The following is a 26,609-nucleotide window of genomic DNA, read 5'->3' as shown; positions in this document are numbered from 1 at the left end:
TTTGGGTTCGAAAGAAGCTAAAAGAAGTGTATTTCAAGACAGAAGAGTGTGGCGTTCCATACTCTCTGCCTACCCCTGCGGGGAAATGGTTGTAGTAGCTACTCAGGCGTACAAGAAAATATCAAATCGGAACATTTTTGTTCCAACACAAATAAAAATACCTAAAAAAGTACATTTTTGTATATTTGATTCTTGATTTTGATTTTGCTTTCAATTTGAATATGTAAAAATTGTGGTACATTATTTGTCGATTAAGAAATATAATAGTACATTCTTTAGTAAAGTTTAATACTTTCTACCAGACGTTCTCAGTTCTCTTGTCACTCCGTTGAAGCCCATTCCATTTGTTAATAGTATACAGCCACACAGCCAGGCACTTCACGATCCTTGTGATTTATGCATCCATTTATATCGAACAAATACGCCGATCTTCGCGCTGAAGAGCGAGTGCTGTGGAACAAAAAGTGACCACAAGAGAACTTCCACTCCCTTTCCCCCTACTCTTTCTTCTCTCTCTTATTCCATCCATTCATTGCCCTTCTCCCTAATGGATTGTTTCTTGTTCCCACACCAAGCATTCACCCTACAGCCAATCTTGAATCGAATAACGGAAGAACTACGTAGCCCATGGAATAAATATTTTAATACATTTTAAAAATCATTCGTGTTAATATATAATATTTTTAAAAATTGGTGCATCTCTGTGAGAAAAAAAAAAAGAAAAAAAAAAAATAAATAAAATAAAACCCTTATCCGCACCCCAATGGTACATAGGGCACTGCGTCATATAAACGCAGTGTTATCTTGATCGTTTGTAAACGAAGAAAAGGTGATCAGCCCTCCGCTTCAGGTACCACCAGTCCAGGGTAATATTGAAAAAATGACAATGAAAACATCACTTATATTTATGTTACCCCCCTTGGGAATCGAACCCGGGACCTCCAGAACGGTAGCCGTGCGTGCTGACCATTACACTACGAAGGCGGACAAAATATAAATTATAGTATAAAAAATACTATAATTTATATTTGAAGCACTAAATTTGTGATTTTCCATTTTATAATTAACATGTAACTTTGTTTTAAAATCACTATAAATATTTAATTATAAATTAATTATAATGTCTACCGGTTTCGAAGCTAACCGCTTCTTTATCAAGACTGATTAATAATAAAACACATTCTACTCTTAGAATTTTGTTTTGTTTAGAATTTTAATTATAAATAATACTATTCGTTTGTCCAAAGTCTTATATCTCCTAAAGTTATTCATTGATTGTTTTGAAATTTTGACCACAGTACAAACGAATGTTCGCTTGTATCTTTGATAAGTGATTTAACCCCTCTGGTAAAAATGTGTGTGTGTGTGTGTTTTTTTTAATAACCTCAAATGCAGCGCCATCTGTTGAAAGTCACCGAACCACGCAATACCAACAATAAAAATAAAACATTGCTTTTGGCGAACAGCGGATTTCTTGAGAGCTTTTAAAATATTGTATACCTAAAAGTATTGTGAAATGAAAGTATTAGAAATGTGTGATACTCTTTTCTGTTTTTCTCTTTAACTAGACTGCGTAGCCATAGCAATGCGTGGCTACGTACAGCTATTGTCTATAATATATCTATTTAATAATTTCTTAAATACGAAATTAATGAAATCTCTATAACAAAACGTATTACATGTGTAAATATACGTAAGTACAAATGAGTATAATATACACAAGGTTTTGTTTTACATTTTTTTCATAATTACCTGCATACATTTATATTTTATAAAATATTTTTTTTTGAAAGTTTATAGAAATGTCTGTATACCTCCCAAATAAATCAAAATATATATTTTTTAAGAATTTCTATGATTAATTGATAATAGATCTATGACTTAGTTATTTTATAATTTTGAAGGGTGCGACGTTTTTCATAAAGAGCGCTCAATCTGCGAGCTTAAACCAGGAAATATCTTACTCGTGATTCGAAATTAAGCATACCTTTGCATTTTTAAGAAGAAAATGAGAAAAAAAATATGATTGATGTAATCCATTTATAAAACTTTTTATTTTATTTTTGATATTACGCTTTCTTGAAGACAGAGTTTCATGTTGTATTAAAAACATTATTTACAAAATTTATTTATATATTCTACATGCCATTTCTTAAACATCGCGTAGATGTAGCTAGCAGCCGATAGAGGAGCTTGGTGGAAGTTTTTGGACACCATATGCTCCACATAGGGCGCGGATATGGATTTATGAAATGAGATGTATGTATGGGCTTCATATGAAAATAGTATGAAATTGAAACATTTGTGTGTAACAAAATAAGAACGAAAATACGTATTCACAACGTTTTGAGTGTGATCAAATACTTTTACATTTTGACATCTCAACATAGATGAAGAAGAAAATGGAAGTCTTAGTATTCACAGGACTTATGACATAGCCGGTTAAGTGATCATTTTACACACGTGTTATATATTCACACATCATAAAACTCCTATACATATAATCAATCTCATGATACAGCACATATGAGTTCACAACATATTGGATTGAGAAAGCTTTTATTTAACAGATACTCTTTTTTCACTCATAAATCGACGTGTGAATTATGTTATATATACGAGTATGTATAAGAGCTTCAAAAATTGAGTAAGATGGTTGTCAATCACGGGTAGAATGGTGAATGTTACACGTGTGTAAAATGATCGCTTAACCAGGCTTTGGCGGGTCATACGCCCTATCAATACCCAGACTTCTATATTATTATTGTGTGTATATTAGGTTAAAATCGTTAAAAACAATAATATGTATTAAAATTATGTATTTAAAAAGAACTCCACCGACAAGACACACAAGGTGGCTTGGTGGGTCTCTGCAAAAAAAGTTATAAATATGTAAAAATTGTGATTTGAATAAATATATAGAATGAAAAAAATCTTCATTGAGTTGTCAAAAAAATCATTATTTATCTTTAGAATTTAAAAAAAATAAAAATCGTATTTAGTTTCCTTCATTATCCCTTTATATTTCCTACCTACCCAGCTTTATACATCTCATCTTGTTCCCATTGAGTTTTTCCATTCTGTATTATGTTCCTCGCTTTGTTTATCGTTCTCAATTCTGATATCCGCTTTGCCTTCAATATTGCGGACGCGGCGCCTCCCTCAGCTAAATATGAACAAGGGGAAAAAAATCCTTGTACAATGTACATATTGCTCCGACCTCTTTGGTGAGAGAATTTCAAAGAAAATTAAACATATTTTATTAAATACATAGATAATACACCTTAAAAAGATACCTTGCTTTGAACGTACAAAGCGATTTAAATTTTAAGATTGGATTCAAACCTCATTCCTATATACCCACGTTTACGAGGAATACGAATTTTTACGTGATGAAATCGATCACATTGTATATAAATTTAAATATGAAAATAAAACACTCGTTTAAGACCACTTTTAAGTTATTAATGTAAACACAACATACGTACATACAATATTATCATCAAATTATGATATTCCCATCAAAAGATGAAAATACAAACTGTATTATACATGTTGATAAGAACATACCATATGTAGTTCTCAAAACTTCATATTTTCTTTAATGCAATCAAAATTGCTTTGATAAAAGCGTTAATGTTTTTTTTCCTCTTTTATTTGTTTTGAGCAGTGATCGGGCTTCTGTGATATAGTCTGATTATGACGGTAACGTTAAAATCCGTCACTGGTTAAATAAAAAAAAAATGCGGAAAGAAAGTATACTTTTATTATTTGACTGATTTTTTTTATCACTTAACTTAAAACGAAATCGGAATGAAAAAAAATGCATTAGTATTTGTGCTTTGATTATTTTTGTTTTATCGGCGGTTATCTAATTTATATTTTATCAATAGATTACGTTAAATACAGTCACACAAGTAACAATTATTTATTATAATTAAAATGTAACTTTGTTTTTTAAATCACTTTTAATATTTTATTTTAACTTTATTACAATGTCTACCGGGTTATTACCGTCAAAATATTTTGAATTCTGTTAAGTAGATAGTGTTTTAGTATTAATCAGTCTTGATAAAGAAGCGGTTAGCTTCGAAACCGGTAGACATTATAGTTAAGTTATAATAAAATATTTATAGTGATTTAAAAACAAAGTTTCATTTTCGTTATGTTAAGAAGAGTTCTTTATGTTCCATTTTAATTATTAAATGGAAAATCACAAATTTAGTTCTTCAAATATACATAAAATAATTTATTAATTTTAATTCAAATTAAAAAACCGTATATATATATATTTAATGTCAGTAAAACTTAAAAGCTCTAATAAATTAATATTGGACAGAGGAAAAACATTGATCGGTGTGGATTGGGATCAGCACCCAAATTAATCGCCTGAAAGATTCAATCGCTTACTCAACTCAACCTGGAGCTGAAAGCTTTCTTTAAGAAATTGAAAAAACTTAAAACGCCCGTTCAAAGGAGTCATGACTAATCCATCAATCAATCTTATTTGCTTCGGGGAATCCTACAAACTTTTCAATCAAAAAGGCTTTGAGCCAAGTTTAAACAAATAATGCATCCTGTGTAAGAACTAGGGAGGAATCCTTGCAAATTTATTAGATAATTATGTTGGTACGTTCTTATATAGTTAAATGGTATTTTAAAAACTTGTGAGTAACTTGTAATGACAGAAATTATTTAGTGTAAATGACGAATTTCCTTGAAAGGCTAAAGGATATTGGACTAAGTATTTCATTAAAATTATTTGAATTTTTTTTAAAATAAATAATAAATAAACATACATCAGTTTTCCTTCGCAGGTGAAGAAACAAATTATATTATGTCTGTTGATGAGAACATCTGTATTTCTCAAAACTGGTCATATCACATGAATAAAATCAAAAGTGGCTTTGTAGAGAAGATTTTTTTTTATAAGTACATATAAATCATCATTTTACTCCACAAAATTATTGCCGAATCAACAAATAATATTTTTATATGATCTAGAACATCAAACTATTACTACAATTAATTCGATGAATAGTTGGAAAATATCCTGGCGTACTATGTTTATGAAGAGCTCCGTCAAGAAAGGTTTTCCTTTACCCTTATAATTAGTATTCCGGAAGAAAACTTTATAACATTGACTGTCAAAATCCGAATATAAAAATTCTTAGGGTGTTTCTTCGATCAACAACTTATTCGTGTAGGAAAAGTTTCCAAAATTTCTTATCCCTTCTGAATAACCGGAATGAAATGATTAGTTTATAGTTTCGACAATTCCTATGAGACGTAACCATTTATAAGAGTCTTTTTATTTTTTTAAACTAATAATTTTATTGTATTTTTTGTACGTGGCACAAATTTTATCACTTGATGATATTAAAGTACCTACCCACATAAAATATTTATTAGAAAAATATGGTATGACACGGATCGTGGCATAGTTGGTTAGACCTCTGATTGCGAAATTGCCTTGGTGGGTTTGATTCCCGAAAGCTGCAAAATTAATTCCAAATACCATTTATTTTAATTTGATCTGAATTTTTGTAATGTATTTCTCACATCTTACATACGTTCTCTACAATAAACAGCACTAACAATAGCAGACAAAGCTCTAAATTAGAGGCCTTGCTTTGTGGGTTATTCCTTCAATAAACAATATGAATTGTTGTATATTAAAAGCATTGTTTATATTTAATAATTATCTCAAGTATGTTAAATAAAACGATCTCTTTCATGTATAAGTACATAATCACATTATAACCAATATGTATACTTATAGTTTTTATCAAATAAGTGACAAAATCATCAATACTTGTAATCGTGATAATGTATTATGAAAGACAGAGGATGTGAAAATCTATTTCAAAATAATAAAAATAATGATTTCAGTATTGAAAATGACGTATTAAATATTTTCAAGCCTTTTATTTATTCGAATAAAATCTTTGAAAAATGTTAAACAAGTTTACCAATCCAATTTTTTTTTTAATTTTATTTTTCACTTCTTAACGCACTAAATCTACACCCGGAAGTAAGCAAGAGTTACAGTGATCAATTTCACAGATTACACAAAACAAAATTTACAAATAAATTTTTATCATCAACAGTAAATTTTCGCACTGGATAACAAATATGCACCCTTTCATCCCACCCAACCCGATAATTGAATTTCTCTGGGTAGATTATTCAGCACCAGATACGCAGGTTCAATATAAATAACGTACTTACCTATAAGATTTCATTTCAGCGTTCCATTGCTTCCTGATATTGTGGAATTCGTTAGGGACGACTTCCACCTTATGGATTCCCCGTAACATAAAATCATTATTTGCCGATTAGAGATCACTTTGATGGTTGAAGATCTCAATTATTTTGATATTAGGAATTCATTATCTCGGCAAATGTTGTATCTTGCTTGAAGTAGCATAATATGATTATTTAATGCTAATTTTCTTTGTTGTAACAACTATGTACGAGTATATACGATCACTTATTTACAATCTTTTGAAGACAAACGATGAATAAAGTACTCTAGAATATAATTAACATATTTTAATAATGTGGCTTATATTTTACTCCTATTAGTACTGCTACTACCATCACGTAGTTTCTGCAGAGGTAGGCAGAGACGATTGAAGGTCACACTCGTCTCTCTTAACATATCGCACACTCCTTTCAAGAACGTCATATATCAAAAAACTTGATTTTTCAGGAGACTTCGTTTACAGTTTAAAAATACGAGTATAATACAATGCATTAAAAATAAATATCGAGCCACTTATCTATCTTTTTACTGTGCACCAGATCTTTTTAAGTAAAACCTGAATGTTTTTTCTCCATTTGAAAAATATTTAGAATAATTAAACAATGCTTTTTCTTCAAAATGCTAAAACAACACTTTCTGCCCTGTAGCGGGTAAATATAGAGTTAAAAATATGCCGTTTTTGCTGGGATATAGTACATTTTCCGGGTATTCCGAAAACATGCACAGCTGAAAATTGACGATGTTTGATATATGACGTTGTTGAAAGGAGTGAGCGATATGCTCCTAGCTTTCTTCACATCTATAAATATATTCATATATCCTTGGCCAGATTTTATGTTCTCCATATGCCATATATACTCTCTTATTCATTCTCTTGGGATTGATTCCTTTCACATGTCCTAACCACCTCAAAGAACCTTTTTTTTATAAAAATATTTAGTTATTCTTAAGTCTTACATTCCTTTTAAATTAAATGTATCTTGATTTTTAAAAGTAAATTAGAATAGATAAAGAATCAGTTAGAAGAAATAAAATAATATATATTTAAAAAAAAGATCCGATACAAAAATCTTTGGTTCATTCTTTAAATGGATTTATTTTGTTGTATTTGTCGCCATATCACATTTCTATATCTTTATATTATATACATACAGGCATTCTTTCTATTTTAATTTTAATGAAAAAATATGTGTGTTCTTTTTTAATTATATTTTTTTTAATTTTTGGGCGTATTTTTTTACTACGTTGTTTCTTACCAACAAGTATATATTATTATTTATGTATTAATTTTAAATCAAACACAGATTTTTGAGTCTACTAAGTTATATTTTATTAACAAAAACACATAAAAAACTATATCGTGACAATTGCCTCAATAAAATCTGTTTGATTTTAAATTTACAACATTTTGAGTGTGTCCAAATACTTGTTCACAAAATCTGGATTATCTCCAATTACAGGAGTTATTTTCATAAAAATAACTAGTAAAGTGATCACTTAAACCAGCCTATGATGGTCGTCAGCCCCGTAAATGCCCAGACTTTCATATTCTTCTTCATCTTTGATGAGATGTCAAAAAATCATATGATTTAAAATTAATACATAAATTAAAATGGAGTTCTACAAATTAAAGGCCAAATCAATAAATATATATTTTTATGCTAAAAATAAGTTTTTACGTATTATGATTTATTCAACTTAAATTTTTCAAATTTATGAATGGGTATTGTCCTTTAATTGAGAGTTAAATGAAAATTTATGATTAAAAATGTAATTCATCGGCAGCCATTTTGAAGACTTATTTTCACAATTTATTCTACGTTAAGCTTGCCCGAGGAAGTTTATTTTTCAAGCGAAATGAACAAGCAACAACGGGAAAAAGTTTCCTGACATTTCGTTAGTTTCCACTCGACTGCTAATTAAAATTCTACGGCAGTGTCTGTCAATCGCATCTCCCCTACACATCCACTGTAGATACAATGGCGATCCTTTTACGAAATAAATTCAATGGAAAAACTTTGGTGAAGTATTGGTAAAAAGTAAAGATAATTGATTTATTTCTACTTTATTTTAGAGGTAGAAACGTTATATTTGAAATGTATTGTATATTTACCAACTGTTTCGTATTATTTACATATGAATTTAAAAAAAAAATCAATACAAAAGTATTAATAAAAAAAATTGAAAGATGAAACAGAATGCAAGATTATCACACAAAACGAATTCCTGGAACAAGTGCAAGCATTTTTTCAAGTGCATTACTATCTATCATTAGAATCCTAACTGTCCATCGAACCTCCTCCCTTACTTTTTCTTCTCTAAAGTCTCTTTTTCCTTTGCCTTCCTTATTATCATCAATTTGTAATTTATGTTTTTTTAAATGTTCAAGTACCTCTGATTGCAAACGTTTTGACCAATATTGCAAGTCTGCTTTTGGTTGGTTGAGAGATACTGCTTTTTAGCTATAAGCCCGCCAATGTTCTTTTTTTTCTGTACTTGAAGTTTAAATAAATTAATACTTTTTTATATATAGGAAGCATGTTCTCAATGGATGGAAAAGTGGATAAAAATATTGAGAGAAGGTTAAATGCAGGGAATAATATGAATGGTGCTTTGAACAAAGTGATTGCAAATAAAAACATGTCCATTGTAGTCGAACTGGTGGTTCACAACGCAGTGCTGGTACCGACACTGATGTATGGAGGCGAAACACGGAACTAGTAAATGAAGGATGAAAACAGGTGTAAGCCGTTGAAATGCACTTAAATATCTTTGTGATATTTCTAAAAATAGTGTTATGAATAATTTTTAACTTTTATACTCGTATATTGGGACTTATCCAATTTTGATCGTTATTCCTGCTGAAATGCGATTAGCGACGTTTGAAATATGTAATGTAGTAAAAGAAAAAATATGTAAAATACTAGTAATAATTTAGCCAGATAAATGTCTTTACACTAAAAAAATTGACAGTAATTTAGTCTGGCAAGACTATAAATTATTCAAATTATGCAAAGAAAATCTTTTAAAGGTTTAGACACAGCGTCCAATTATTGTATCTTTATCCATTATACTCCAAGTTCTTACTTTACAACTAAATAAATATTCATAAGCTTTTCCCTTAGTTTCTTAAATAAAATTTAATTTTTCTGATAAAATGTTCTTATTCGCTTTTTTTTTCTCTTAGACAGTTAGTAGCAAAAAGAATCGTCGACATTCCTCTCGTTCAGGAGGAAAAATTAAACCGGATTTTTGTCTTTTTCTTCATTTTCCACCATCAGATTATTCCAAGTGGATAGCTTCTGTTGAATCTCCTACATCGTTTCTACCTTCTATTATTTCCCTCCAAGCATTATTCCCTCTTTCGAATGTACTCTGTTCACAATGGGAACCACCTCCTGCACTTTGCTATTGTATTCAATGCATGTTTTAGATGCTGAGTTTGCGAAATTATATGAAAATCTATCAGTGAAAAAATTAACTGATTAGCTTTATGTACCATATATTGAAATTGTAAAATCTAAAAATCTTGTTATTTTTTTTCTGACATCTCATCAAAGATGAAGAAGAATATGGAAGTCTGGGCATTGACGGGGCTCACGACCGTCATAGGCTGGTTTAAGTGATCACTTTACACACGTGTAACATTCACCAATTCTACCCATTATTGACCACACTACTCAAATTCTTGGATCTTGAATGTTACATGTGTGTAAAGTGATCACTTAAACCAGCCAAATAAATTTTACCGTAAAAAACACTGATATTTATTTTGACCCGTCTAGAAATCGAACCTGGAACGTCCAACTTGGTAGCCAAACATGCTCACCATTACGCTACGTAAACGGATAGATATTATGTGTCATACACATACTCGAAGGTTTTGGTTTAATACATGGTGATTTTATACTCACTTATGGGGCTTAGCATGTGGTATCGTTCTACTTCAGTTTTTCATTTGCTAGCGAGCTGATCTTTTTACGTGTATACATCATCTCTCCAGTATTATTTATCGATTATTAATAACGCCATTTTTATAGTACGTTATTTGAAAATTATAACACTATATTTTCGTAAACAAAATATGTCTGACAAAGTATAACAGCCACCACTCAGACAAACCGGAATAAAATAATTCTTGTTATATAAATTATTTGCTTGCAAATCTGTTATCTCTACGCAAAATTTCATAATCCGAGATTGAGTCGCCCCTCTTCTTACGGTGAAAGGTAAATAATTCCTTTTCTGTACCATTCATGCATGCGTACCATTGAAAAGTCTGCACATTGAAATATTGAGATAATCCTTACATAAATATATTGTGCTTACGGAGACATGCACGAACATATCTAGATATGTATGTATATGGTAGAGCAGACATTCATTGTACAGGTATACATTCAACCTATCGCTTATACATACTTGATTCGCGCGGCATATAAATAAATATTTCTTAAATAAATGCTTTTGTTGAACTTAAACAAAAACGGTGAACCGTAAAGTATTTATTGCGCGTTAAACAAGCTATACCGGCCACGCGTTGCTGTAGCTCAGTCAAGGTAAATAAAAAAGAAAGACTTTAGATATTAATGGCGTGCCCAATGAGGTAAGTTTTGAATGACAATTCGCTCACTCCTTTCAACAACGTCATATATCAAAAATCGTCAATTTTCTGTTGTGCATGTTTTCGGAATGCCTTGAAAATGTACATTATCCCAGCAAAAACGGCATATTTTAACTTAATATTTACCCGCTACAGGGCAGAAAGTGTTGTTTTTGCATTTTGAAGAAAAGGTATAGTTTTTTTTTTTAATATTCTAAATATTTTTCAAATGGAGTAAAAACATTCTGGTTTTACCTTAAAATATCTGTTGCACTGTAAAAAGTTCAATAAGAAAATTGATATTTATTTTTAATAAATTTTATTATATTTTTAATCTTTAAAAACGATCTCCTGAAAAATCAAGTTTTTTGATATACGACGTTGTTCATATTTGATGAGATGTCAAAAAATAATATGAAAATAACTCCTGTAATTGAAGATAATCCAGATTTTGTGAACAAGTATTTGTAAACTACTTAATAAATTAAAATCATACTTGAATTCATATAAGTCTTATTAGGTAGGTGTGATTTATTGCAAATGGAGTACCTTTTCCATTATTGTAGCATACATGTAACTCTTCGGTTCCGCCTTGCCCAGTAATGAAAGTAGACTGTGTATCCGTGTGTTTCCGAGTGTGCGTTCACGTATTTATGTGTTTGTTTGACTGTAAGACGATACAGGATGAAAACGTTAACAATAGTTGAACACAATAAGCCACGAAACAGATACGCTGAGTGGAGAGAACGTGAACTGCAGAGACGGGAAGAAGATGCGGCTACATATAGTCGATTCAGCAAAAATATGTTTATCAGTTAAGGCTCATTTATTTATTGTTAAGTCCTGGAGGACTCTACCAGCTGCGCATAGAGGGATTTTCTTAAATATTTTTAAGGAATAAAAACTCTTCGCAGATTAATGAGAAGGGAAGAAGGACATATAGACAGAGGCCGACACTACCCACCCTTCAGGATCCCTTTAATGACTATTCAAAAAATAAATATAAGAATTCAGTATTGACAAAATAAATTTGATAAAATTAATATGAATTCTATAAAATCAGTTAATATTTTACCCGCACAACAAAAATCGCACAAGAAATAAAACAAATGGGTTCTCATCCCTTGTACCATATATATATACTATCCTCAATCATTGAAAATATTTTTACTTGTAAATTATCTTCATGCATAAAAATAAGCCAGTGTTATTAACTAACCATCACGCCGCTTCCCCGCAGGGGTAGGCAGAGAGAATCGAACGCCACACCACTCAGTCTTTGCAAACATTGCCTCTCCTACATTCATGCATCTCCTCATACATACTCGACGATTATTACAACTCCTGACCCGGCAGCATTCAAGTATTCGACATACATGATTGTGCCAAGTTTTCCTCGGTTTTCTTCTGCTTCTTTTAAGCCAGTGTATTTTTTTAAAATATTTTCATCGTCTTACAAGCATTGTGAAATTATTCGTTATCAAAAATAATAATTTTCCATAATTTATTTAGTGTGTGTGTATTTAGTTTATGTTATTACATATGTTTTTAGTAGGAATAGCCTCAAAAAACCTTTCACGTTCTTATTTTGGACATCTGTGTGAAGCGAAGTGTTTTTTGTTTTTCGATTCCTCATGTATTTTATGTTTCTACTATTTTTTTGTTCATCGCAATCAGCCTTTGTTTATTTACTTTTTTTCTAGTATTTTATTCATGTAAGTGCCCTTACCGATCAACGCTTTACGATGCTGATGTCTTTTTTATTTGATAATTTCCCCTTCTACGTAACGCTTACACAGGGGCTCGAAGTTGTTCAGGCGTGAAAATCTTAGGGGATGAAATCGTACAAAGCTTCCCCTGGAGTCTGGAAGGAGTGTGAAAACTTGAGCTTATAAAACTTGATGAGAAACCGCTTCAAACCGTTAATAATTTATTTCTATGAGAGTATCAACACGGGCTGAATATCAAGTCATTATTTATGCATTTGTGAATAACTCATTTCTAACTTAAAATAAGGTTAAATAATTTTAATTTCAAGTTACATATTATACGTGTCTTATCTAAGATAAAGCATCTTTTATATTTTGGCATCTAAATACAGATAAGAAAAATTTGGAAATTTGGGTATTTACAGGTTTTTACCTACTTTACCTATTTACCTCTGACCAGGGGCGTGCCTTCCATTTACTTACCCGCGTGACATATTAAAAACGCAACCAGTACCTACCCTACCAGCACTAAGGTAAGCTGATACTAGTAGTACCAGCTTACCTTACTACCTACATCTACTACCTACCGTAGTAAGTAGTACCTAGTTTAACTTACTACTTACCTCTACAGCCTACCCTGTTAATTATCTGTGCTCGCCACTGTCGGGTTGTAAGCCCTGTGAATACCAAACATCCATATTCTTTCATTAATTAATTCGGCAGTCACTTTGTGGTAATATATGTCCATTTTTAATTTACGGTTTACTTGTCAATTAACACTCTTCCTTAAAATCTATTGTAATATATATCTCGATGCATTCCGCCTAATTTTTAATAATAACACCGTATGTAATCTAAGTCTAAAGCTCCATATAATCCTGTATCTGTGTTGAGATGTTAAAACGTAAAAATAACTCGGAATAGTAATAATAAAATCTAATAAAAATAAAAGTAAGTGGAGAATCCCAGATTTTTAAAAAGGAATTCGGAAAAACTCAATTATTTTTACGCATCTTTTGTTTTTTTTTTGTTTAACGAAAGAAGATGAAAATCTGAGTCACTAAGCGTTTTAAATGTTTTCGAGTGCATTGTTGTTTAAAAGATTTTTACATCATTGCTTCACTACTTTTGTGAAACGAAAAATATTTGAAATGTGTGATATCTATTTTATTTATTTTATATTTATCCAAACTGAGCCACAGTAAAACGTGTCCGGGTACAGCTAATTTACTAATAACAAATCAAACGTTATAATTTCTTTATTTTCGAATCAATTTTCAATAAAAGATAAATAATTTCATAACATGTTTCGGTAATCTATTTGTGGTAATATCAATACATTTTTATTTTTATGTTTTACTTGGTAAATACCACTTTTTGGGAATAGTAGTATTAACCAAGTAAAACTTAAATAAAAATTAAAAAAGGCTGAAAAGTTTGGCACCAAAAAAATATGTAAACATTTTGAATTATCCGTTACATAAAATGACTTGTTTTACGAGGATAAGTTTAAAGTAATTTCACCCTGTAAAGTTTTTTCATGTATTTTTCCGTAAAATATTCCGTTCGACCCGATGTCAACATCCGACAGTTGTTTTTCGTCTACCCTAAAATAACCTCACTACGGGCTCAATATTTTCAGGCGGGGTGAGAAAATTAAGTTTAAAAATACAACCCTCCCCCAGAGCACACCCCGGGCTGGCTCTACGTACCGTGTAGCCACTTTAGCGACCGTGAGAAAAATCGCTAAAAAAACCGCTGTGGAAAAACATTTTACCTTTTTTTGAGCTGTTAAGTTTTCCGATCGGAAAATGATGCATGAAAATCAAAAACAAAATTAATTCGTCTAAAAAATATAAAACAAACACTTTTTTTACTGTTTGAGTATTTGAGTATTACATTGTTACGAATAGTTTTGAAGTTAAATAAATGTATGATAACCCGTAGATGGAAGCATCTGAATCTTCCGAAACTAGACGTAACAATATAAAATCCAAGTGGTAACAGACAAGCGTTTGTCTAACCGTAATGTAAATGCCAACAATATATAACATTTACAACATTTTGAATGTGTCCAAATCTGGATTATCTCTAATAAAGGTTTTTTTCTTCTTTTTTTGACAACATTTATAGATTAAGAAAAATATGGAAGTCTGGGCATTTACAGAGCTACGACGATCATAGGCTTGGTTAAATGATTACTTAATACAATTTTACAATATTCGGACCTCACATACAAATAAAAAGAGTCTGCTTAATAAAAGCTTTCCTCATCCCATCGAAGATAGCTATTGTAAACTCGAGTGTTACGAGTTTGATCATCACGGGTTAAGACACCCATAATAATTTAAACTAACTAACTAACTAACCATCACGCCGCTTCCTCGCAGGGGTAGGCAGAGAGAATAGAACGCCACACCACTCTTTGCAAACATTCTTCGCCCCTTCCACGTTCATGCATCTCCTCATACATACCCGCCGATTGTTACGACTCCTAACCTGACCACTTTCAAGTATTTGGCATACCTGATCGTGCTATGTTTTTCTCGGTCTTTATCCAATAACATTCGCCTCATAAATTTGTTTTACCGTTCTTTCCTCACTCATTCGTTCTACATGTCCAAATCATCTCAACACACCTTTCTTAATCATTATTTTTTTTTTTCTTGTTATAATATAAAATTAATGTTATAGTGGAAAAATTTGGGAATCGAACTCATGGTTGCAGAATGGGCTAACCGCACGCAAGCATTAGCTCTTATTATAAAGCGCAATAATTTATATAGTAATAATATAAACAAGAGACTTGTAAAATATTTGTCGAGACGTGAATACCGAGTATCGATCTAGACAATAGTCGCAACCCGTGCCAAACGAAATTCCGCATGTCATTTCGTTCCGTTAACAATTAGAGCATTTTCAGAAGTACCCTCCAAAGTCATTGCACGACTCTCTGGAATAATTAAAACGAATTTCATGTCAAGAGGGACGCTGCAGGAGGTATGCGCTGACGTTGGGACGTCACGAGGCGTCGGGGCGGGTCGTGCTGCCTGCGAACCAACAAACCACACGTCAGACATTAAATTACATACAATTTTAGTCCTAGCCGATGTATTTTATTTTTTATTTTATTTATTTTAATTATAATTATTTTTTTTAATTATATTGTCCGCCTCTGTAGTGTAATGGTCAGCACGCTCGGCAACCGTTCTGGAGGTCCCGGGTTCGATTCCCAGGGGGGTCAAATAAATATAAGTGATTTTTTCACTGTAATATTTATTCAATATAACCCTGGACTGGTACCTGAAGCGGAGGGCTGATCACCTTTCCTTCGTGTGTAAACGATCAAGATAACACTGTGTTCATATGAAGCAGTGCCCTATGCACCATTGGGGTGCGGATAAGGGTTTTATTATTTATTTATTATACGGCACAAGGGCCTTTTACAATTGAATATAAAAACAATAAAAAACAGTGCGTTTATATTAAGTAATACACAAAAATATTGATATATACTTCAGTAGCTGTTAGCTTTCTTTGAGTGTTTTTTTGCAATCGCAATTTCTTTCGACTGATTAATTGTATTAGTTTTTTAGTAAACCAAGTTGGATACTCTTTGTTGTAGGGTGTCAAGGTTGGGACATGATAATTTATTGTTTCATAGAATGTGGAATGTATAAAATATATTGTTTAAATAATAATCAATAATAATCGTTTTATGAGTGTAGTAATGCATTATATTAAATTGTTGTGCGATAGCGTTTTCGTTTAAATATTCTTTCTTCAATTTTTTTTTTGTAAATATGTATTTATATTTCATCTCTCATCATTTCGTAGTATTTGCATCTTTAAATTATATATATATATATATATATATATATATATATATATATATATATATATATATATATATATATATATATATATATATATATATATATGTATATATATATATATAATATATATATATATATATATATATATATATATATATATATATATATATATATATATATATATTTATATATATATATATATATATATATATATATATTTATATATATATATATATATATATATATATATATATATATATATATATATATATATATATACATATATATATATATATATATATATATATATATATATATATATATATAAATCTGACATAAGCATAGCTTGTGCATGGGTATACCATACAATATACATACGTTATGGTATGAAGCTGATAGTTATAACTCTAAACCAGTAACAGGTAGAAAAATAAGATGAAGTGTTAAAACACAATTAAAATTATCCTCAGTAATTTGAGTAATTTAATGGTAATTTTAATTTCTATAGGAAATTCAGAACTTCATTGGATTACTCATCAGACAAATCTCTATAACCTTCTTCTGCAAGCCGTCGAGTTGAAACTTGATTTGGTTATCGATATTAATTAAATTATTTTATAATGAGTTTACTAACTCACGTTCTTTTTGAACAAATTACCGTTTTCTATTAATGATTCAGTTGGCGCCTCATAAACATAACTATAACTACGAGAATTGATCTTATTTCCAAAAATCGTCACACAGACTTATTCTTAATGGTAAAAATTGTGAAAGAGTTCATATTTTTGCTTCAAATTTCTAGACTAGAATACCCTCTTATTATACATCTAATTAAGTCATGTTTAGAGACAAATTGTAAAAGCGAGTCTCTCTCCCAGTCTGTCAGAGCGTCGCATCTCGCAACAGGTATTTTTCTGCCCCAAGAAAAGCTTGTCTCACTAATTTGTCTCGGATAGTGCACTCCACTTATCTCACAGACTGGCTAAATAATCTCCGAAGGGAGGCATTTAGTTTTCTGACGTCTTTATTGCTAGGAAATGACGGCATTCATTTAAGAAACGACGTCGTTTAAGGGATTTTCAGGGGTAATATAATTCAAATTCCATCTCGCTTGGCTGATTTTCATTAGATGCATAATGGCAAGTGTAATAACTTGCATTGAACGTTCAATCAATATCAGTATTAAATTAGTATTGACTTGTTTTTTTTTTCTTTTCTTAATTTTAAACGTTATTAACATTTTTTTCAGAAACCCACCAAGCCATCTTATGTGTCTTGTCGGTGAAGTTCTTTTAGAGTACATTTTTATTATTTTAAAGATTTTAACCTAGTATATATACATTTTAATATTTTCATAAAATTAATTATTGATCATTCACCCATTCCTTTATTTTGCCTTTGTTATCAAATCTGGATTATCTCCAATTATAGAAGTTATTTTTCATGTTATTTTTGTCATCTCATCAAAGATGAAGAAGAATATGGAAGTAGTGTGGTTGTCAATAATGGGGAGAATTAATGAATGTAACACGTGTGTAAAAAGATCACTTGAACCAGCCTATGACGGTCGTAAGCTCCGTAAATGCCCAGACATTCATATTCTTCTTCATCTTTGATGAGATTTCAAAAAACAATATAAAAAATCTAATGTCATTTTTGTAACACAATGAGTTACACTTGTCACCTCATCTTTACAGAATTTTAAATATAATACTCTATTTTTTAAACATATATTATTTTCACCATAAATTCCACTTTACTTACGAATAAAATTTGTCCCAAAAAACGTTATCATTTTCATTTCCTTATATGTAATCAAAAAAACTGTTTGATAGATTTTAAAATCAAACGAGGTAATGTTTTTCAATAAAAAATATTAATTTATTCGGATCGTATATTTAAAATACAAAATTCGTAAGTAATGAATGTACATTCATAAAAATACATGCATATAATATTTATTAAGATATAATTTTTCATCCACAAGTCTCCGCAACTTAAATGGATTATATTTTTTGTGATATATTTTATTTAATCCGTATTTTTTTCCTGTATAATCCTCGATACTATTTCCTCTAACAATAAAAAAATGCTCAATAGAACACAAGAGAAAGATCAACAGAGCTTAAGGAACAAAGTTCTTTGTCAATGTTTGCAGCAAGAATAATCCACTTTTTAACTGGTCTGAATCTGCAACTAAGTGAATTCCGCACCGCAGAAAATTTCACCCGATATTTTTTAAAAGGCTGTTTAAATTTCATTCAACAAGTTTTCTTTCCCACAAACTTTTACAATGTATATCTCGTCCCATAGATAACCTACCTAAATTAAAACATATTTTTACCACACATACACACACACACACAAACACACACACAATGAAAAGTTTTTTCTAATAGTGTATTTTTATTTATTTTCAGATTTTTCCGACCAAGTCCGAGTGAATACATATTACATGTAAGTTTATCTTTTTTATCTTATTTCTTGGAATAGCATCGGTAAACATTGTTTAATATTACGTTTAACAGGAAAAAATTGTCATTCGTTCATATCTTTTGAAACAGTGTACATATAATATAATTTTGGTCTTAATTCTGTGGAGGGGGTATAATATACATTTAGACAGATATTATTTCATGCAATGCCAGTTTCAAACTTGTTCTATAGAAAACCGATCATAATACGATATTATGACGAACTTACATAAAAACAGTGTTACGGAAATTTGAATTATGGGTAACTGTTAATATTTCGGTAAAAATGAATAGATACTCCACAAAATTATTGAATCAATTAAAATTAACACATTAGGAGCTTGAAATTTGCAAAACGTAAAAAATGCACTTATTTGCTTTAAGTGATCAAATCCGAAAACCGTTTTAAAGAACAGCGTCTTTATTTCATAAAAATTACTGAAATGTCTTTAAACTAACCCCATTTTTATTTGATCGTTTAAAATGAATATCTTGAAAACTGTAATATACATATATCTTAAATATTTCATACATTCTCTATATTATTTTTGTGCAGACTACCTTGAAATCATAAACACCCTGAACATTCGTATAAAAAAGCTTTGATTCAGATACTTAAGAAATAGAAGTCAATTTTTAAGCGATAGAACGTATAAGGCTAAATGCTTTGACTGTAATATATTATTTAATTGAAAAGGAATATTGCATATCCTTTTTTCTTGTCCTTAAATTTTTATCTGCTGCAACAACACGTTTTACTTACATAAGTAAACAATCATAACGTATTTATGTATTAATTTTTAAATCAAACAGATTTTTTGAGTCTATTGAGTTGTATTTTATTTTTAAAAAAACATATAAATTAATATTGTGACAATTGTTTGGCCTAGTTTTGAAACTATACAATTCTGGGAAATAGATGTAGGTACCTACGTACACTTATATTTATTTTCTGGGAAAGGAAGAATCTATTCGACATGGCAATTTGTGAGAGATTAATGTTTCGAACTAAACACAATTGTTGGTAATATTATTTTTAAGAATTAATATATGTAGATTTAATTGTTTTTTATTAATGTAGATTTAATATGTAGATTTTGTGAACAAGTATTTGGACACACTCAAAATGTTGTAGATTTAATTGTATTGAAAATTATTAGTTCATCAATAACGCATCATGCAAGCGTTTACATAGAGATCCCCCATTAACTATTGTTGTCTCCCATAAATTATTACTGCACATGTTAAAACTATCGCTTAAGTACCTAGAATTGTATAGCTACATAAGAAAAGTCAGTCATTTAATCTTCACATTCATTTGAAAATGCCATAACTAGGCGAAAAAATTGTCATAATATTAATTTTTATGTGTTTTTTTATAATAAAATACAACTTAGTAGGCTCAAAAAATCTGTGTTTGATTTAAAAATTAATGCATAAATTAAAACAGATTTCTACAAATTAAACGCAAAATCAATAAATAAACCATAACGTACTTATGAAATATCGAAAATTGATAAAATAATTCAGATATTACGTTTTAAGCCTCTATTTAAAATTTGACGTTAATGTTTAGAATGCATGAAGATATATATTGTTGTTTTAAAATATTTATAATGGATGGGAGTTATTTCCCTCGTTACCAGGATTTAATATAATATAAAGTAATTGACTGAAATATTTTAATGTCTTTATCGTGAAATTATTCCGAATATATTGCGCTGTCCTTGTCTAAACCCTATCATTGTCTAGTCAGGGGTGAAATAGACAATCCGTGTCCTGTAATGGTGTGGCAGGCAAATTGCTTTCATGTTTGCCCGCTAATGACTGCAGTGTACATTTGACATGAGACTTCACAGTGGCGTAGTCAATAATACTTATCACTGAAAATATATATCTTTTTTTAAAAATCACATTTTCAAATGGTGTACGGAGTGTTTGGAAGTTTTTGGCATCGTAAGGGAAGGGTAATTAACTAAAACCTTCTTCTTCTTCTTCTTCTTATAGATTCTCAGGATCTGTTTGTGCCTCCGCTTCTAACTCTTAGGATGTTGACTTCCAGCTGTCTTTCCACCTTTTTGGAGGTCTGCCTGGGGGTCTGCATCCTTCGGGGAATTCAGTATTTCAATATTTTATAATTAGTACATAAACCCTGATGATGACAAGGTTCTTGTCGAAACCGGTTGGAAAAAGTGTACCAATAAAAAATGGTTAAAACAAGGTTATTTTATTTTATAAAGTTTATAAAATGTGCCATAAAATATCTGAGAAAAACATTGACAAAATAATAAAAGTAAATTAAAATAATACAAAAATGAGAATTACACACTTTCATATATCAAAATATATTTATTATTTTTTACACACTTTCATATATAAGTTGTTGTAAGTGATCAAGCTTGGGACGTCTATCATCTAATTCGTAAGGAATGTACAGCTTTTATAGATATTCTGAAGCCGTATTATGCATCGATTTGCAAATAAGCTCTAAAGCTTAAAACCCTTCAGCATAACCAGTGCAGTTCGTAAAGTAGTAGAGTAATGGAATTGAATTTAGAAATTTCATAAATTGCTTCGGCAGTCACTTTGCGGTAATATCTACCTATTTTTATTTGAACGTTAACTTTGTTAACACCATTATTTAATAAAATCTATTATGACACCCCCTATTCATCCTTCAATGTCTCAAAACTCAAAAATTTAGACTTAACTTCACATACGGTATTTGAAAATGATCCGGAATGCATCGAAACACGTGTAACAATATATTTAAAAAAAAACAGTAGTATTCACCAAGTAAAACTTAAATATAAATGTATATAGAAATTCTAAATATCTACTTTATGTTAAATAAAATAGCTCTTTCGTCTATATTTACAAGGTCACGTCATAACATTTAGTATTTAAAAAAAAAAACAAAACATAATTAATGATAGTAGTATCCTGATGTCGTAGTATATGGTACAATAAAGTAATTTTGTAATATTTGCTTATTTCAATTTTATATGAAAAACTGATCATATCTTTTCTTCTATCTTTAATTTATGAACTATAAATTATAAACCAAAGAAATCATAATACAAACCATTATTTAGTCGGCCCCATTTTCGTAAAATACTACCCCAAGAACGCTTCGATTAAACTGCAAAGTAAGTTTGTGATAAAATTACAATGAATTATTACTTTTGTAATACAGACGAGAAAACGTATAACATAAATTATCTTAATACTAAAAAGACTGTTATGTAAAATTCCGTGAAATTTACAGCATACAATTAATTTCAGATTTATGTATTCAAATTATTTTTTTACCTTACATTTTCATTATTAAAACATAATTTGTAAATTAAATAAATACAATGCATATTATAAATAATTTCATTTATTGATTTGGCAGTCACTTTATTGTTATATCTTTATATTTTTAATAAGAATTTTACTTACAACATTTTGAGTGTGTCCAAATACTTGTTCACAAAATCTGGATTCTCTCCAATTACAGGAGTTATTTAATTTTTTTGACATCTCATCAAATGTCAATAATTTGTCAATAATGGGTAGAATTAGTGAACACGTGTAGCGTGTGTAAAGTGATCCTTAAACCAGCCTATGACGGTCGTCAGCCCCGTAAATGCCCAGATTTCCATATTCTTCTTCATCTTTGATGAGTTAAAAAAAAAATAATAAGAATTTTACTTGTAAATATCAATATTTGCTAAAATCTATTGTGACGCGTATTTTAATGCATTTTGCATTATTTTCAAATACCGCATTTACACGCAGTGTCACATTAGATTTTAATAAAAAATGGCTTTTACCAAGTAAAACTTAATTAATAGTGCATTTAAAATAGTTTCTTTATTTTCATAAAATTATTTTTCATTTTGTACATGTTGAAATGAGGTTCAATCGTTTGCCTTCGATGAAAGCATCGATCCTTCTACGCCTAGTTTCTATCGAACTACTCCTTTTGTACTAACCACCCACATACAAATTTATATTACCTCTTCTACCTTGGTTCACCGGCGTTCTATTCCAGTCTACTCGCATAGTTTTGTACAGTTCAGTTTAAATCCGATTCCATTTTCATTACGCATTTTTATTACTTACATATTCATTTGCATTGAATGTAACTTTCATATTCAATCTTCAAACCTTACAATAAACCAAAAATGGGAAAAGAAAATTAAAAATGATTAACTGCTTTCATTTGATTTATTTACTATTTCCTTGTGGGTTGAACAACTCAAAACCTGAATTAATAACAGTCTCATCTTAACGTTATGTATATTAGGTTTTTGAAAATCGTAGGATCTCAAAATGTTGTTCTGCGGTCGTTTTTCAAAACATTTTGTCAATTTTGTTTATTATTTTGTTTTCCATTTCGTTTTAATTTAAATAATATCCCTTTGAAAGCAGCTTAGATAAATTATAAATATACAATTAGCTGTAAATAATTATTTATTCTATGTGCCTATAGAATCCGCAAGTATGCATATTTTATCAATTATTTTATTTCTTAATATTGGGCATGCTGAATGCATCGAGACACGTATCACGATAAATAAATAAAACAATGGTATTTACCAAATAAAATTTAAATTAAAAATAAACAAGAATCATCAAAAAGTAGCCGAATCTATGAATAAAATTCTGTTTTGTTTATTTTGAAATCTTACCATAGGGGAAGAAGAATATGGAAGTCTGGGTATTTTACAGGGCATTATCGTAGGCTGATTAAGTAATAACTTTACACACGTCCAACATTCACTAATCTACCCATGATTATTTAACTTTGAAAAGCATTAAAACTATTCGCTGCTAGTAAAATTATATCGCAGATATAGTCAGTTTTGGAAAACATCCCCACAATTAAATATAATTAAAGAAAATTAAAGATACGACTTTTTGGGCACGTGTGTTAATTTCCTTTTAATGAACTTTTCACGTGTTACTGAGCAAAGCATCGTAGGCAGCGCTGCCCGCCCGAGCAGACGTAATTGGTTATCAGTTCTAGCGCAGGCGTTTGCGGTTCTATCGACCATTCACTAACTAGCTACTAGATACTAGCTACAGCGGCAGACCCTAATGCACACGACGCACATGTGGGAAATATTCTTTTATTCCCCACTCAATTCCCATTTCTTACTAGAACGAATATCAAATGTATTTTTTTTAAATGCTGTACTGTAACATGTATTTGTAATTATTTTTTTTTAAATCATTTTTTCACCTGGTAGAAGTGTAGTGGCAACTATGCTAGTATTCCCAAATTGCAATTTATATTTTCTTGATTTTCCATCGCTGTCTTAAACGAATATCTAATCTGAGAATTTTTCCAAAAATGCTGTGTTTGTAACATGTATTTATAATTATTTATTGAAATCATTGCTCACCTTCATAGTGTAGTGGTTACTTCGTTTGACTACCATGCTAAAAGTCTCAGGTAGAAATTTCCATTTTCAAAAGCCGCGACTTAATCGAATATCAAATCCGATTTTTTTCAAATCCGATTTTTTTCTAAAAATGCTGTATTGTAACATGTATTTGTAATTATTTATCAATGTTCACTTCCATATTGTAGTGATTACTTCGTTTGACTACACCATACTAGAAGTCTCAGGTAGCAATTTCTATTTCCTCAATTTTCAAACGCCGACTTAAAAGAATATCAAATCTGATTTTTTTTCTAAAAATGGTGTATTGTAACATATATTTGTGTTTTTAACCGTATCAAGTAAATATTTTTTGAAATCGTTATCCTCCTTCATAGTGTTGTGGTTACTGCGTTTTGCTACCTTTCTGGAGATCCGGGTTCGATTAGGGATGTTAAAATTAAAGTTTTTTTTCACTCAATATTTACCTACGATATTACCCTTGATTGGTACGTGAAGCGTAAGACTGGCAGCTTTCTCTGCCTTTATTACCAATCAGATTCGCTTCACAAATTTGTTTTACTGTTCTTTCTTCAGTCATTCGGTTTACAAAAAATAAATTACTGAGATTAAATAAAATAACAACTTTTTAAAAAGTTGTTATTTTATTTAAGAAATTAAATAAAATAACAACTTTTTAGATTTTTCTACATTTATTTTATGTGACCAGAGACCGGGTTTCATCGTTATAGACATCACAGACTGGTGGGAGGTTAGGAAAAATTCTAAGACAGGGGTAACCATGATTTTATATAATTTTTATGAAATAACTAATTTATATTGAATGAATGTAATTTTAGTCACTACTAATTACTACACTTATTATAATAATAATTAGATAAAAGTTTTTGTAACGATTTAAAGTATGACTTTATATAATTTAACTATAGAAATGGATATGTAAATTTTAATAATATATGCATGAATCTGGAACCGTCGGTTGACGACTCTTCTTACTGCACATTTGTATGGGGAAGTCCTGTGTTCTCTGTAATATAAAATTTCCGGTAGTTATTTTTTTATCAACATGACATTTAAGTAGGTACCTTTCGTTTCTTTTCAAATGTGTATAGAAAGTGAATGTATGTGTATGACTTGGTTATTTAATATTTCTTTACTTTTTTGACATCTCAACATAGATGAAGAAGAATATGGAAATCAAAGTTATTTACAAGGCTTATGACCTGTCATTGGCTGGTTAAGTGATCACTTTACAATCGTGAAACATTTACCATTCAACCCATGATTGACAACCACACTATTTAAATTTTTGGAACTCCTAGATAGATGATCAATCTCATGACACAGAACATTTGAGTTCACAACAGCCATCTGTGTTGGATTGAGAAAGCTTTTATTTAGCAGAGCATGACTGTTGTGAACTCATATGTAACTATATCATGAGGTTAATCATATATCCATAAGTTCCAAAAATTAGTAGTGGGGTTGTCAATCATGGAAAAAATGGTGAATGTTTCACGATTGTAAAATGATCACTTAACCAGCCAATGACAGGACATAAGCCTTGTAAATAACTAGATTTCTATATTCTTCTTCATTATGTTGAGATAACAAAAAAAACTTGTGTAAAGTGATCACTTAGCCAGTCTATGATGGATCGGAAGCCCTGTAAATACTTCCATATTTTTCTTCATTTATATAAATGTCAAAAAAAAATACTCCCATGTTGAGAAAACCTAGATTCGTTAAAAAGTATTTAAACACACACAAAATGTTGTATGATATTTCTTTTTGGGGCAATTTTTTTATCTATTTTGAAATTTAAAAAAATGTAAAAATAATTAGTATGTGGAGAAAACCCAGATTTGTGAACAAGTATTTAGACACTCAAAATGTTGTGTAATATTTCTTTATTGGGGGAATTTTTCGATGTATTTATTAAGAGGATTTAAATTTTTCAGTAGATGTAAATACAACTTGAAAATTAATCGAGCGTATTATGTGTTTAATTTGTAGAACTCCATTTTAATTTGTGCATTAATTTTAAATCAAACACAGATTTTTTTAGTCTACTAAGTTGTATTTTACTAACAAAAACACATAAGAAATTTATATTGTGACAATATAATGCCATAACTAGGCGAAACAATTGTCACAGTACTAATTATGATGTGTTTTTGTTTATAAATTACAACTTAGAGACTCAAAAAATCTGTGTTTGATTTAAAATTAATACATAAATTAATCGAGCGTGTTCATTTTTAGTGAATTATTAACAAGCCAGTTCTTTCAGCGTAATATAACTCAACGCTTACGTAGCAAA

The 26,609-nt window shown here is 30.0% G+C and overlaps 1 protein-coding gene across 3 annotated transcripts in view; it reads left to right on the top strand.

Moving 5' to 3' along the window:
• The window catches only part of tinc (transmembrane protein tincar), a 293,902-nt gene that overhangs the window by 165,730 nt on the left and 101,563 nt on the right, over positions 1 to 26,609 (top strand). For all 3 annotated transcript variants that reach the window (XM_088269295.1, XM_088269293.1, XM_088269294.1), the window contains one exon: positions 18,837 to 18,873. The gene's annotated coding sequence lies outside the window, so the exon portion shown is untranslated. The remainder of the gene's footprint in view (positions 1 to 18,836; positions 18,874 to 26,609) is intronic.

The sequence above is a fragment of the Brachycentrus maculatus genome, unplaced genomic scaffold (assembly GCF_059751285.1).
Source record: "Brachycentrus maculatus isolate JH-2025_06_01 unplaced genomic scaffold, ASM5975128v1 h1tg000344l, whole genome shotgun sequence".
NCBI classification, from domain to species: Eukaryota; Metazoa; Arthropoda; class Insecta; order Trichoptera; family Brachycentridae; genus Brachycentrus; species Brachycentrus maculatus.
This window is presented reverse-complemented; position numbering and strand designations above follow the sequence as displayed.